General features: G+C 36.4%; 1 protein-coding gene across 4 annotated transcripts in view; it reads left to right on the top strand.

Annotated features, from left to right (window-relative positions):
- TET2 (tet methylcytosine dioxygenase 2) overlaps window positions 1-13,628 on the top strand; it is a 131,927-nt gene that overhangs the window by 38,423 nt on the left and 79,876 nt on the right. For 2 of the 4 annotated variants that reach the window (XM_015138929.3, XM_028848654.2), the window contains 2 exons: window positions 366-504; window positions 5,522-5,667. The gene's annotated coding sequence lies outside the window, so the exon portion shown is untranslated. The remainder of the gene's footprint in view (window positions 1-365; window positions 505-5,521; window positions 5,668-13,628) is intronic. The other 2 variants (XM_015138928.3, XM_015138927.3) reach the window with 1 other exon arrangement.

Raw genomic sequence — 13,628 nt, forward strand, 5'->3', positions numbered from 1 at the left:
ATCACATCAAGCAGAGAAGCAGCCAAGGCAGCATTTCAACAGGAAGGAAACATCTATTACTGGGGCTTTGAAGAAACATGCCATGAAGGTGTACTAATATCACAAAGGGAAGGGAAGGACTAAATCCAGCATGATAAACAAAGTCCCTTGTTTTTAACGGAAGCGTTTGATGATGTTTGATCAGTGGTGGATCTATCTCTTGAAAGGAAAATGCATATAAAACCCAAATGGAGGATTCCTATGTAAGGTGCCAAGCTTGTAATGATATATTCATGTTTATAGGTAGAGTGGTTTTTAGAGAAGAGGTTGGGTTTTTTTTTTTTTTCATTTTTCATCTTTCAGAAAGAAAACTTGTCTGTTTCTAGGCTTTGAAATACAGAATTACTTACCTTTCACCAAAATGAAATGTTTCATTGAATCTCCTACAAGCTTGTGGAGGGCATGAAGCGTGTTGAATAAGAGCACAGGCTCTGGAGGCCCTGCCACCTGCAAAGGTGTGCTAAGGTAAACAATTGATAGTATTTTGAAAATTAAATGACTTAGAATGCATTCAATAAATTTTAGCTATTGTCTTGTTTTTTCTAAATCTATTTGGAAAATATTGCAGATAAAGTATATAATACCTTTCTAAAACACAGTGAGGCTGGGCGCGGTGGCTCACGCCTGTAATCCCAACACTTTGGGAGGCCGAGGCGGGCGGATCATGAGGTCAGGAGATCGAGACCATCCTGGCTAACACGGTGAAATCCCATCTCTACTAAAAATACAAAACTTAGTTGGGCGTGGTGGCGGGCACCTGTAGTCCCAGCTAGTCAGGAGGCTGAGGCAGGAGAATGGCATGAACGGGGAGGCGGAGCTTGCAGTGAGCCAAGATCATACCACTGCACTCCAGCCAGGGGGACAGAGCGAGACTCTGTCTCAAAAAATAAATAAATAAATAAATAAATAATAAATAAAAATAAAACAGTGAATAGTTTATAAAGATAAAATAGAATAGGCTTCAATTTAGGGAACAAAGGAAAATATATTTAAGAATGATATTATGCTCAAAATGATTAAAACTTTGATGGTGAAGTATATTTTATTCAATTAAAAATGTAGCTATGCCTGGGCATGGTTGCTCACGCCTGTAGTGCCAGCACTTTGGAAGGCCAACACAGGTGGATCACTTGAGCTCAGGAGTTCGAGACCTGCCTGGGCAACATAGTGAGACCTCATCTCTACAAAAAGTACACAAAAAATGTGCTGGGTGTGGTGGTACATGCCTGTAGTCCTAGCCACTTGGGAGACTGAGATGGAAGGATAGCTTCAATCTGGGAGGTCAAGGCTGCAGTGAGCCGCGATTGTGCCACTGCACTTGAGCCTGGGTGACAGAGCAAGACCCTGTCTCAGGAAAACAAACAAACAAACAAAAAAAACAGTAGATATGTGTGTGGGAATGAGAACATTTAAATGTGCTCATTGGCTTAGTTTTTTTTTTTTTTTAACCCTCTTCATGGCCCTTTTCTTAACCTCTGTCTTCAGCAGTTACCCTTCATATGTTTGTTCTGTTTTATCTTCCAAGTGCTTTTTTTATAACTTTCAATATATCATGATGGAAGGAAAACTCAATAAGCTGAGTGTATTTTGCATTTTCTTTGAGAATTTTTTTTTTTTTTTTTTTTTTTTTTTTGTGAAGTGGAGTCTCACTCTGTCGCCCAGACTGGAGTGCAGTGGTACGATCTCAGCTCTCAGCTCACTGCAACCTCTGCCTCCTGGGTTCAAGTGATTCTCCTGCCTCAGCCTCCCAAGTAGCTGGGACTACAGGCTTGCACCACCATGCCTGGTTAATTTTTATATTTTTAGAAGAGACGGGGTTTCATCATGTTGGCTATGCATGTCTCGAACTCCTGACCTCAAGTGATCCACCCACCTTGGCCTCCCAAAGTGCTGGGATTGCAGGCATGAGCTCGGCTTCATGATCCAAAATAGCCTCATTAAGCTTCTCTTTCAAAACATGTGTATAAGCCTGTGAGTCATCACTGTATTTATTCCTGAATATTATCGTATTGGAGACTTTTCAAAGCTGAACAAAGCCAGAATTATTGGCTACTGAGGAACTATATTCTAGCAAGAGACTATTCTATTTGTTGGGGATCACCTCCTTTTACTAAAGGGGACTGTTTTGGGCAAATAAAACTAGAATTCATGGTTTCTCCTTGATAGTTTGCCAGCTTGATTCCCAGCCAGCCAGATAACTGCTGATAGTGACACTCATGTCCTCTAGGACTCCCAATTTTGTGCCAGCTCAGAGAAGGAAATCCCCCTAGAACTGCTCACATCATTCCCAGAACCACAAGCACCACCTTGGTATAGTTAAAAATGTGATACCAACTCAAATTCTGATAAAAAACAAGTACTATAAAGCTGAATAAAGATATATTTTTTACTTTTGAAGTTTTGTTTTACTATTTTAAACAGAAAACAGAAGGCAAAAACTCCTCTGCCTTCCTCAGTGTTTGGTTTATCAGTTGCTGAACTCAGATTTAAGAGTCTAATCATATACAGGCAATAACCCTCTTCTAATCTTAATAATGTTTCTTTGATCATTTCTTTCAAAAGAAAAATAAAATAGCCTATTGACTCCAACCCTGACCTCCTGTACTTCACCTGCCTGATGAATATGTCTTTGGAATACTAAAGTTTTTCAAATACATCATGTCAAGAATTTATTTTGTCATTTCAGATTCCTTTCTAGAATTATCTATTTATCTGATTAATACCATCATTCTTCCAGACAACCAAACTCAAAAGCTTTATCACTATAATTGAATCATTCTTTTTTCTCCCTACATTTAAAATGTTACTAAATGTCATTCATTTCTTTATCAGTAATATTTCTGTTTGATCATTTTATTTCATTTATTCTGCCACCCTCTTATTCCAACTATCACTTATACTTGAGTACTGCAATAAGCCAATATCTTGCATATGATTATTTATAACGCCTAAATCTTCTACCACTTCACACTCACTGGGATGGATATATTTTTAAAACATACAATAACAGATGTTAGTGAGGATGTGGAAAAATTGGAACCCTGACACATTGCTAGTAGAATGTAAAAAGGTGCAGCCACTTTGCAAAACAGCTTGGCCGTTCATCAAAAGATTAAGTATGGAATTACCATAAGACCCAGTAGTTTCACTCTTAGGCATTCCACTCTCAAGAGAATTGAAAACATATGCCCACACAACAACTTATAAACATTATATATCCATGTTTGTTGCAGCATTATTCACGATAACCTAAAGGTAGAAGCAAGCCAAATGCTTACAGATGGATTAATGGATAAACAGAATGTGGTATAGACATACAATGGACTATTAAACAGGGAGAAAATTCTCACACATGCGAGAAAATGGATGGATCTTGTATACCTTATGCTAAGCGGAATAAGCCAATCACACAAGGAAAAATATTATATGATTCCACTTGCATGAGGTACTTAGAATTGTCAAATTCATAGAGGCATACAGTAGAATAATGATTGCCAGGGCCTAGGAGGAGGAGCAAATAGGAAGTTATTGTTTAATGAGCATAGAATTTCTGTTTAGGAAGATGAAGAAGTTCTGGAGATGGGTGGCAGTGATGGTTGCACAGCAATGTGAATGTACTTAATGCCACAGAATAGTATACTTAAATATGGTTTGAATGGCAAACTTTATGTTACATATATTTTATCACAATTTAAAAGTTTGAAGTGAATATCCAAAGAAGCATTATTTATGAGGCTAAAAGTAGAAGTAACCCAAAAGTCCATCATTGATAGCTAAAGGAAATATGGTATATCAATACAATAGAATATTAGTCATAAAAAGGAATAAAGTACAGACCCATGCTACAACACAGATAAACCTTAAAAACATTAAGTGAAAGAAACCAGACATAAAAGGCCAAATTTTGTATAATTTCATATATATAAAGTCGTTCAAAATAGGAAAACCCATAGAGACTGAAAGTTGGTTAGTGGTCACCAAGGCCCAGGGGAGGAATGAATGAAAACTGGCTTCTAATGGGTACTGGGTTTTTTGGGGGGAAGGTGACAGAGTGATGAAAATATTGTAGAATTTGATAGTAATGATACGTGACAGTGGCATAATTTTTTTAATATAGTAAAACCCACTGACTCATATTCTTTACAAGGATGTATTTTATGGTATGTGAATTATATCTCAAAACACCCCTTAAATCTTAACATATGACTTTTATGATGCCATGGTTCTAAAAAAACAACATGTCCCAGTCTCAGCTTACTATTTCTAGGCATGTGACTTTGAGAAAAAATTAAGAGACCTCGCTTCTTACTCTGTAAAATGGGAGTAATAATGATGATGATAATGATCTCACCAGAATTTTTTGAGTGGTAAATGAGGTAACACATGTAGTGCATCTAGAATAGTGTCTAGCATTTACCAAGAACCCCTGGAACCTGAGCTTCAACAGCTTCCAATACTATTCCAGATACTATTTCAGGATATTCCAGTACTGTTTCCATATATTCAGGAAAATGGACCAACTCCTTTAGCCATTTTATCAAAACTCTTTAGATTCTGTTTCAAATCGGTCTTTCCAAATTCTTCTTATGCGTCTTTGTAGACACTCTGCAGTCAGAGAGAACTTTTTAATCTCCTCCAATTTGCTGCAGCTGTATCTTTGCCTCAAAACAATGCTTTCTCCCTGTTCCTCTTTTCTCACTGCCCTTGGAACTCAGTGAACTTCTCTTATGTTTTTAACCTACTCCCTTGTTTCAGTGCATAGTCATTTCCACTTATTTGTAGCACCCAATGTTTTTACTACATCTTTGCCAATTAAGTCTTACTTGGGTTATGTTTTTAAAGGAGGTATCTTATTGGGTGGTCCTTTTAAAGTATATATCCAGTCTCTCCAGCTAAATTAAAACCCTTGAGCACAGAGACCACACGTTATAATGTTTTACCTTTTCCATTGCACTTAGCATATTACCTTGACATGGCATATACTGAATGAATACTTGCTATTTATGAGTTTAGTTAGTGCCACATCTTATGAAGTACAGGGACTTAATGATTCTCAATCCTGACTTCATCTTAAAGTCACCTGGAGAAAAAAGTTTCCTCTTAGCTCAACAAGTCAGAATCTCAGCAAAATCCTCAGCTTCGTACCTAGGTGATACTCTTGTGAGCCACACTGTGAACCACTGTATTCAACAGATGAAGTAATATAAGCCACTGGCCTTAAGCTTCATTGATTATTGCGGTGAAGATGTGAAGACTAAAGATGCTTTAGGCATTTCAAATGCTCTACAAATATTAGAATTTTATTATGGTACATTTAAGAGTGTCATTGCTTTGAGAAAGATCCTCTAAGTTTTTTAACAGCCACTGTGTAATGGAAATATCCAATTATAGGTATCTAAAACCTTTAAAACTCTTTATATCAGGTGTATGTACCCTGTTCCTTTTTGCTAACTTAAAAATGTTCAAACTCTGTCTTCTCTAGGCTGGCAAACATTCAGCAGCACACCCTCTCAAGATTGTTTACTTGCCTTTGCTCCTGTTGAGTTACGACGCTTGGATGCAGGAGATGGGCTCAGCAGCAGCCAACAGGACATGATCCAGGAAGAGCAGTAAGGGACTGAGCTGCTGGTAAGACAGTGGAGACAGTTGACGCTTGTTTGTCAAGTATAAATTTATTCCTAATTTAATGGTTAATCTCTCTCCCAAACTTCAACTCCAAGTCACCCTACACCCTCTCAAATATTTTCTTTGTTGTCTATGCTTATGACACATGGATTAGATTGTTAAAATTTGTGAATTTGCTAAAGTGATGTGCTGACTTATGTATAGCTGTATTTTTCTGGAGATAGATTTTTATCAATTCTCAATGTCTATGGAGTTTTTAAAAAGAGGTAAGGATTATTCAAATAGAACTATAAACATGAGAAAATGTGATATCTATAACCAGTTGTTACAGTATTTATCTCCTCCATTTTGATTCACTTGTAACCACTTTGTCTGAATCTTGTTAAGGACCAAATAAATGGTATTTGTGGTTACTTGCTGGCCTGACAAGTGAGTACCTCCTGCATCTGGCTAGTCAGTCGTGTGACAATTGGGTGCCATAGAACTAGCAGAGAACTAAATTATGGAATGGCAGATCTCAGGAACAACTATGTGATTTTACATATGGTTTGTTTTTAATAGATAGAGACAGAGTCTGGCTATGTTGCTTAGGCAGCTCTCAAACTCCTGGGTTCAAGCCATCATCCTGCCTTAGCCTCTTAAGGAGCTGGGATTACAGGTGCATGCCCCCAGGTCCAGTTCATATGGTTTTCTGAAAATACAAAAGAAAGAGGGAGACACAAAATACTTTTTAAAATCATGTTCTTATAATTATCTTAATAAAAATCAATTTGCTCTGAATGCCATGACCTGCTGAGTGTCCCAACCTAAGGGTTGCCAGACCATTTTCTCATATATGCATGTGTAGAAGTAGGGAACTAATATATTTTTGTCTAAAATGTTTAAAATGAAGATGAGACTGAATTGTACAATATATAATTTTGCCTGTGCTACATAAGCCAGTTAAAATTATAGAGACATTGCAGGAAAGAATCTGGATTAGGTAGAAAAAAGGAAGAATTAGGCTTTTTTTTTTTTTTTTTTTGGTCTATAACCCTTTTAGTAGGTAATTGAGCTTCAGTTTCACTACATCTTGTTTATGCATTCAGCATAACAAATATTCTAATAAGCCTTTATAGCTCTAATCTCTGCCTTACTGCAGACACCTGAGGATATAAGTATCCACTCTGCCACTTGATATTTCTTAGAGACTGTCCTGGTGCTGAGAAATTCTTTCCAGGGTGTCCTCGGTTAAACTCCCATGATTCCTGGATGTTGCCATTTTCAAGACACAGGGCAAGCGCATCTGTCTAGATTACCTCTCTACCCTGGGAATTTTAAGTCACTCTGTGAGGGAAAGAGAACTCAGTATAGTAGTAACTCTCAGAATGAAAATTTTCCCCTTGCATGTTAATATTTTTAGAGTAATCATTGTCACTGAAAATAGACTTCCTCTTTCCCCTCTCATGCTGGAAAATGTTAGGTAATTATGAATAAAGCATTCTTTACTTTCCCCCTCCTCCCTTGATGATTGCTTTACCTCACTCTGTGAGAACTGTGACTACTCATTCTGCTCTTGTCTTTTACATGAGAACTGAGAACTCATTTTTAAGATGGAATTTTTACTCCTTAATGAAGTCATAACATTAGTCAGAAGATTTTCTCTTCTTGAACGTTAAGCCTGGGTAAGGAATAAAGTGCAGAAGTTTATGGAACATTATAAGATAACTTACACAAAAAAGAGGACAACAAATTAAAGTATTAGCCACTGGGGGAAAAGGTTTTACAGGTAGCTGTCTGAGGAGTTCTTCCCTCATATCTCCTCAAAAATCTTGTTTTGCATTTAGTTTTTTACAGTTGGATAAGCTCAGCCTTTGACATATTTTTAATAGCAAATAAGCCTAGAGTTTATTTTTAGTACATTTATTAAGAATGTGTTCTTGGGAAAATTATTTAACCTTTGTAAGCCCTGCTTTATATGGCAAAGAAGAAAGTAGGTAATAATAGATAATAACAGGATTATGTTATGCATTACCTGTACATTGCCCAACATATAGTAAGTTCTTAATTGTATATTAGTATTTGTTTTGTTATTAACCACTTTTATTAATGTTGCTTTCAGTTTTTAAAATATGAATTCATTCAAAAATATTTCTTGAGCACCTGCCAAATACCAGGCACTCTTCTAGGAACTAGAGTGGCATTAATGAGCAAAAGAGACAAAAATCTCTTCCCTTGTTGAGCTTAGAATCTATTAGAGTAAGAGACAGACACACTACAGAATAAAATGTGTAATATACTAAATACCAGGAAGTTGTAAGTATAAAAATATAAAAGAGAAAAAGGAAATTGAGTGCAGGGTTAGGTAGTAATTGAAGATATAGTAGTCAAGTAAGGCAGCTTCAAGAGAAGATTATATCTTAAATAAAAATCTGATAACGGTATAGAAACCGTAAAGTTATCTGAAGGAATTGCAGGTAGTGGAGAAGAGCCAGAAAGACCTGGAGTAGTAAAAGGTTTCATGCAGAGTGATTTAAAAAGAATCACGGTATTTTATACATCAGTAAGTAAATACACTTAAGTAAGTGATATGGACAAGAACTTTGGAAGTTGAATAGCAAGGTCCATCTGGACTATAAGAGAGGAGGCTTCACAAAGGAAGGTGACCGGGCATGGCCTGGATCCTGAAGGATAGGAAGAATTGGCATTGATAACAAAGAATGACATCCCAGTGGAGAGAAGTGGAGGGGAAACAGCATGAAATGGAGTGAAATGAGAATGTTGGCTTTTTGGGCAGGAATGGGCCAGGCACAGGGCAAGTGGGAAGCAGGAAAAAAGCGACATTGTATAGAGTTCATGTTGGCAAATAGAGAGAAGATGGAAGAGCAGGGTAAGGCCAAATTTTGTAAAATCCTCAAGTCAAGCTAAAGATTACTGCATGCTATCCTGAAAATATTGAGGAACAGTTAGAGCAGATGAGTACAAAGGTGAATTCTTGTATTTAGCAATATCATTATTTTTACAAATTTAAACAAATAAGGAAACGGCATAGTTGCAGTAATTTAGGAGATAAATTGAAAGTGAATTTTGATAAGAGAGAAGGGAAGATAGATTTTATATATTTTAAGGAAAAATCATGAGGATTTATTTGCTGACTGCACATGAGAGATAAAAAAGAGGAGTCAAAGATTTCTCTAAAATTTTCAAAATGATTGATTACATGGTGGTATTAAAAGAAATAGTGAAGTTGGGACATATGAGTTTGAATTCAGCGTGAGTCAGTTAAGACAATCAGATGCAGATATTCTTAAGGCAACTAAAGTTCATTTGATATTTGTCATATAGGCTAAATTAAGTTTCTAAGAGTTGTTTTTACTATGCATTAAATCCATGTAATACTAGCATAGTACAAAAATTGTTTGCTATCCAAATTTTATATTTTTATGACAAGTTGGAGAGACAGAGAATCAAAACATTATTGATTGGGAACCATTAGACATCAGCTAATCCAATTAGTTCATTTTGTGGAAAGAAAAAGGATACCCAGAGATGTTACATGACTTTATAGCCATGCCTCTAGCTATTACATAACTTAGTCTAGCCCAGGTCTTCATATTGAGACTCTCCTCCTGCTGTCTATAAAAAGTATTCATGATTTGTATTTTGCCAGCTTGCTTGTGGAGAATAGGATTAGAAGGCTTGACTTGCCTGTTAGCGAGCTCTCTTGTAGCCGTTTTTCTAATTAACATAGACACATTTTATCCTTTCTCATGAAACAGATCTAACTTGTATAGAAGCTTGAGTCTTCTTGATTTAATTAATGGCTTTCTCCCACCTGTAGTCATTGTTCAAGTTTCCTGATTTACCATGTTATCTTTTTATCTCTTCAGTAGTTTAAGGAGGAATAGCGTTTCTAATGTACTATTTTTCTGTTTATCTTTCAGAAGAAAAATGATTTTTCTTATTGGCCCAAAAAACCATCACCCTACGGGAAATAAATCACACTCTTTGCTTGATTTTCCTGATCTGGCTCGTGATTTCTCTTCAAATTTAGGTCAATACTTAGACTTTAAGACTTCATTGTTACTTCCTTACAAGTCATTCTTATGAACTAAAATCCATAGTCATTGTTTTAACAAGCCTGAGCAGTTTATTCTTTGAGTCACGGGATTGTAAAAGAAAAAATAGGCCTTAAAGATCATCTAGTACAGTGCTCTTCAAACCGTACTCTTCAATTTTTCTACTACTCATCAGTTGTTTTTTATTCTAATAAAATATAATTACCTAGCAAGTGAGCAGACATATATTTACAGTAGCTTTACAATTCTTTATACACTTCTTTACTCTCTCCATTACACATGCCACATGGTATGATGCAAGTCATAACTCAACTATGGGAAGCAAAACCACTCTTATATATGGTGTCTTGCATATATTTTAAGCCCAGAGTCATATCAGTAGTCTCTGTGTCCCAGGAGACTGAATTAAACAAGACTGTTGACATTCTTGTGGCATTTATCTGACAACCTTGGCAATCCCTAAATTCACAAATAGCTGTATAGCATTTTTTGCATTTGATGCATATCCACATATGATGTGTCCTTTGATTTTAGAACACGTAAAGCATGCTAAAATAGATTGCACCTTATGAAAGTCATTTTCACTATTCTTGTGTTTCAGTTTCCTCATCAAAAGGTGAAATATCAGGTGCCTCTATTGATCTCGGGATCTTTTAAGCAGAAATGGAAGAGTCTTGGTGAAAACAGCTTGTATTCTGAAAGAAAATTGTAATGTAAATACAGGCACTAAAAACATTTATTCATCTTTACAGATGCTAATCTGACCAGACATTTTTCTCAAAATGTGAAAATAGTATGGATTTTCTTAGCTCATTTAATATTGAAAAGACTAGAAAAACAAGTAATGATGCTCTAGAAGAATCTATGATCATATAATTACAGTTGTCCTTCAGTATCTATGGGAGATTGGTTCCAGGACCCCCCATGGATATCAAAATCTGTGGATCCTCAAGTCTCTTATATAAAATAGTGCAGTGTTTGCACGTAATTTACATATACCCTCCCATATACTTTGAATCATCTCTTGATTATTTATGTTACTACAATGTGAATGCTATGTAAGTAGTTATTATACCGTATTGTTTAGGAAATACTGACAAGAAAACTAATCTGTACATGTTCAGTACAAACACAACAATCCATTTTGTTTTCTGAGTATTTTGATCTGTGATTGACTGAATCCACAGATGCTAGAATCCATGAATACCCATGCGGGGCTGACTATAATGTTGTCTATGTGTGTAGCAATTTTGTAAATCTCAACCAAGGACATGTATAGTCCTTGAATCTTGGTTGGAGTCATGGGGACTTTTCTTAAAATACTTGGACCATCTTCTCAAGATCTTGACTCCTACCCCCACTTGCACACGTGCACATACTTGTGCACACTCACACACAATACCCTTCCTTAACTGCTGCTCACCAGCTTGCTTCCTGTTGCATTGAGAGCATTCAGCTTGTAGACCAAGAACTTCTACTATTTTTTTCCACTTTTACCCAAAAACCCAGTTTAGACATGCCCATTCTTTTCACTCTTCAGAGTCATCTCACCACTTCCAAAAATTATTTCCTGATTGTTCCCTCTGCCTCTGTTCTTTTTTTTTCTCTGATGATCAGTTTAAAGTACCTGTATGTTCATTCTTAAGTGCAAATCTGACCATCTACACCCCTTCTTAATATCCCTTCTTTTATGGATACCTATTTCAAACTTTATTAAAGGAGTGGAAGCTTCCCCCTCCCCACCTCGCCACTTGAAGTTTGCAGTTAAAATGGAGTTTATCTGTTTAATGCAAAGATAGATGTGATGTAGAATTCTTGGGGACACCTACTTACCCCTCTTCAGAGTGGCCCTGAACAGCTCTGTGAACCCAGGAATCTGAAGAACTCAGTACAGAAAACCATCAGCCTACAGAAAGTAGATCAAACTCTATGCTTGATATTCCTGATCTGGCTCCTGGTCAAATTCTCGTCTTCAAATTCCTCCTTACTATAGTGTTCCTTCAGATTTGTAAATCTTTACCATGACATCATATTTTACACATCTGAGCCTTTGTACCACTGTTCCTCTTCTCATGAACTGCCCTTTTCTCTTAATGACACAGCTCAGATTTCTCGTAAGGGAAGCTTCATATTTGTTGTGGCACTGTTCCTCAGACATCCCACGTACTGTAATCATTTGTTTGTGCTTGTCTCCTCTTTAGATTCTGAAATTCCTAGGACAAAGGCTGCATCTTGTCTTCTTATTCCTAATATTTTACACAGTATCTGGTTACATAGTAGGCATTCAGTCATACAATTTAAAAGAACAGGTTGACTTTGTGATCTTTTTCATATGTTTTATTTTCCCTCTCCCCCTACTGGCAGCTTCTTCCTACTTGTTAAAATAGATACAGCACTTGCCCATTAAGTGGAGGGAAGAGGTGTGGGAGTTGAGTAGTTGGAACTTCAAGTGTCAAAACATGATAATCTCATTTGCAAAGTTACATTATATCAGAGCTTGAACCTCAGAGATACTTAATTGTAAGTAACACTTGTGGAACATTTGATACCTATGTTTTTTTTCCCTGAAGTATCCTATCAAAATTAAATGTGTTGCAGTTGAGATTTGTGAGGTTTTAGCTATTTGGAGACTTTAGGGATGTGTTTAGTGTTCTAATTCTAATAGTATTGATGAACATAAATGTTTCACTGTAGAAAGAGAAATTTGAGAGCTGTTGTGAATGATATTTGATGTCTATTGGGTGATAATTTTTGGTGACTAAACATGCGCAAGAGCTTAGTGAGAAATACATGAGTACAGAAAATATTTTGAAAATTATGACAAGTTTAATTGATTATAGATTATCTTATCGAGCAGTTTTTGGTTGTGTTCTGTTTTTCACTGTCAGAGAAGCAGAAAGTGGTCAGTGGACTATAGAATGTAGGCTCTTGTAGGAGGCCATATGTTGGAGATTGCTGTCCAGGTGCATTGTGATGTGGCTGAGAATGGGTGCAGGCTTGCAGGGACAAACTAATATGATAGATCTTGAGAGAGCATTTTAGGAAAGACCTCTAAGCTTTAGGTTCCCTGACCCAAAGAGTAAAAAGTGATTCTTAATATCCATAGCTGTAGAGGAAAGTAAATACACTTCCCACATCAAATTTATAATTGAATATTTAGGCATTTCAAGTGTATTTAATTTAGAACAAAATGAAATCATATATTCATTAATGAAATGTAAAACCAGATGGCCTCTGAAAAGTTTTTCCCTTTACTCACTTTCAGACTTTAAGGCAAGGAAGAGTAGTTTTCTTTGTTTTTTAATTTATATTTTAATTGTCCCTTTCTGTTTTTCCAAAAGCTTTATTTGTTGAAAGTGAGTCACGTTGTAGACATTTGAAAAATTAGAATTACTATGATGTTTATTCTATTAGTAAGTCTTCCTAGAGTAGCAAGATGGAAAAGCATCTCTGAATTCCTACATAGTAAGTATTTAATAAATGTTTTTTTGGGCCAGGCGCGGTGGTTCATGCCTGTAATCCCAGCAATTTGGGAGGCCAAGGTAGGTGGATCACCTAAAGTCAGGAGTTTGAGACCAGCCTGACCAATATGGTGAAACCCTGTCTCTACTAAAAATACAAAATTAGCCGGGGGTGGTGGCGCATGCCTGTAATCCCATCTACTCGGAAGGCTGAGACAGGAGAATCGCTCGAACTCAGTAGGTGGAGGTTGCAGTGAGCCAAGATTGTGTCATTGCACTCCAGCTTGGGCAACAAGAGTGAAACTCTGTCTCAAAAAGAAAATAAATATATTAATAAATGCTTTTTGATTTAATGAAGGTGCCATTGTCCTATGAAAAGGAAAATAATATCAAAATATATAAAACTTAGCTTTTAATAATGATATGGAAGATATTTCTCTTAATT

The sequence above is a fragment of the Macaca mulatta genome, chromosome 5, assembly GCF_049350105.2.
Source record: "Macaca mulatta isolate MMU2019108-1 chromosome 5, T2T-MMU8v2.0, whole genome shotgun sequence".
NCBI classification, from domain to species: domain Eukaryota; kingdom Metazoa; phylum Chordata; class Mammalia; order Primates; family Cercopithecidae; genus Macaca; species Macaca mulatta.